Source organism: Corvus brachyrhynchos, unplaced genomic scaffold (assembly GCF_000691975.1).
Source record: "Corvus brachyrhynchos isolate BGI_N302 unplaced genomic scaffold, ASM69197v1 scaffold65, whole genome shotgun sequence".
Taxonomy (NCBI): domain Eukaryota; kingdom Metazoa; phylum Chordata; class Aves; order Passeriformes; family Corvidae; genus Corvus; species Corvus brachyrhynchos.
The window spans coordinates 2,927,636-2,929,848 of NW_008238365.1; the positions used below are offsets into that span (position 1 = coordinate 2,927,636).

Here is a 2,213-nt window from a genome sequence, read left to right on the forward strand (position 1 = left end):
AAGGTGCTGGCTGGGGGCAGCCAGCTGCCTCCTGCCTGGTGCTGTGCCGTGCACGTTCCCCTCTGGAGGCTCCAGAGACCTGCCTGTCCTGGGATGGGATGCTCGGGAGTGCGGCCGTGGAGCGCAGCCTCCGCTCTCTCCAGTTTTCCCCACAGACCCTGCAAGGAAGGAAACTGCGCAAAGTTCCCTGAGATGCCGTGTCCTGTGTGCCTTGCCATGGGAAAGAGAAAGCCCTGGAGCAACGCTGTGGAACAGGCTGTCCCCGAGGCCATGGCTGGAGGCTGCTGGCCATTGGGAGCTGTGGCTCGGCCGGACCCCAGAGCCAGGAGCGCAGCCATGGGAAGCTGCTCGTCTCCAGCCTCCACACAGAGCAGGCTGAGCTGGTGACTGCCGGGAAAAGCTGGGCTGGGGCAGCGTTGACAGATCCTGGCCACCAGCCCCGTCCCATTCCAGTGGCCCTGGCACCTGCCCAGGGTTTGCTGCAGGAGCTGCCCCCTCCCCATGGGACACAGAGGGGTTAAGCCAGCTCTGCTGTGACCAGCAAATCCCAATGGCTGCAGGGTCACTGTGGGTGACCCAGGAGTGCGAGTTCCTCCCCTCCCGGCCCTGGGCTCTTTCCCATGGGATGTGTGCCTTTAAGTTATTTTTAACCTGCTGGCCTGAGCACGGAGCTTTCTGCCTTAAAGGTGCAGTTTGCAGGGACTTTGGGGAGCTGTGTCCAGCCTGGTCATGTGCCTTGGAGCCCTGTGGGGTTTAGGGAGGAATCAGCCCAGCACCTGTTAGTTTGGGGGTTATTGGATTTTTATTACTTTGCACTAGTCATCTCCTGCTGTGGGCTGAGGGGCCAGGGGGGATGGAAGAACCACCTGTTGTCACGGGAGCTGTCACCCCGACTTCCCCGGCCCACTGATGCTGTGAGAGGGGATTGTCCTACTATGACCAAGGGGCTGCAGGTCCTGTGTGACCCAGGTGTGAGTGTGGGATGTGGGCACTGCTCTCAGCACTGTTTCCCTTCCCCTGGCAGACTCTGTGTTGCATCTTGTTGAATAAAGTTGGATGAATGAGAAAAGGTGAAGGTGGTATGACTGTGCTTCCTGCAGCCTCCAGCTTCCTCTGGGAGGACAGGTGAGGGTTTGGGGCTGAGGGAGGGAGAAATGCTGTCCTGTGGGAGTGAATGGTCTGGGGTAGAGGGGAAAGTGGACACCCAGTTGTGCTGGGGGTGTCACTCACACACTGAAACCTGTGTGCTTTGGCCTCCTGTCCCCTTGAGCCCAGTCTCAGCTCAGGGTTTTGACAGAGCTGTCACGTCCCAGGCTCATGGTAGTCCAAAGCAGAGCTCAGCCCCTCTCCCTTCACTGTAGATAAACCCAGCAGAAGCCATGGAGCTGCTCATGGCTGCATAATAGGTGGAAATGAGCTGCAGATAAAGGCACACAATGTAGCTGGGGCTGTTGTTTAGTTCCCCAGTCAGGCCAGAGCAGAGCCTTCTCTCTGTCGAGGGCCTCCCCAGTGAGGGTGGGACAGGCTAAAAATACCCTGGAGAAAATGAAATATGGGTGATACGGGGCAGTATCGCTGTCATCGGCCACTGGAGGAAATGAGGAGGGAGGCACCCGGCTGTGCTGCCCTTGGGCTGGCGGCCGAACCCACCCTTAGCTTCCTCCCTGCTGGGGATGAGGGGGGTGAAACCCCCCGGGGTGGGCGTCTGGGGTGCACACCACCAGCTCCCAGCTCTTCCCTGTGCCCTCCTGGAGGGGTAGATCCACTGTGGAAGAACCCTGCCCTGCTCCCAACTGTCTCTGGAGGGACCCTGCCCTGCTCCCAACTGTTGCCCAGCTGGGACCTCCCAGGATGCCCAGGGTAATGGGAGGCCACATCCCAGTGCTCCCCAGGTATCAGCAGAGCCCTGCAGCTCTGGGGGGAGCAGCTCAGCGTGCTGGGCCAGAAAGAAATGCCCAAGTGAAGGAGAACGGAGCAGCCGCACCATGTTTACCCACCTCATTGTCCCCAGGTCACCTCCACTCTCCTGGACTCCTATTTTTGTTGGCACTGGGGGAGCATCACGCTTTTCCTAGCGACCCTGCAAGGTGGAAAACAAGACGGCCGAGACCCCCCCTTGCCTGAACACGGTGCCCGGGTGCTGCACAAACACAGCTCCATGTCCTACTATTGTTCCTGTGTTGTGACAAAGTGGCTCGGGGCAGCTGCAGTGA

At 59.6% G+C, this 2,213-nt stretch overlaps 1 protein-coding gene across 1 annotated transcript in view; it reads left to right on the forward strand.

The window, feature by feature from the left end:
* GJA4 (gap junction protein alpha 4) overlaps positions 1-2,213 on the forward strand; it is an 8,896-nt gene that overhangs the window by 1,617 nt on the left and 5,066 nt on the right. The window lies entirely within an intron of this gene.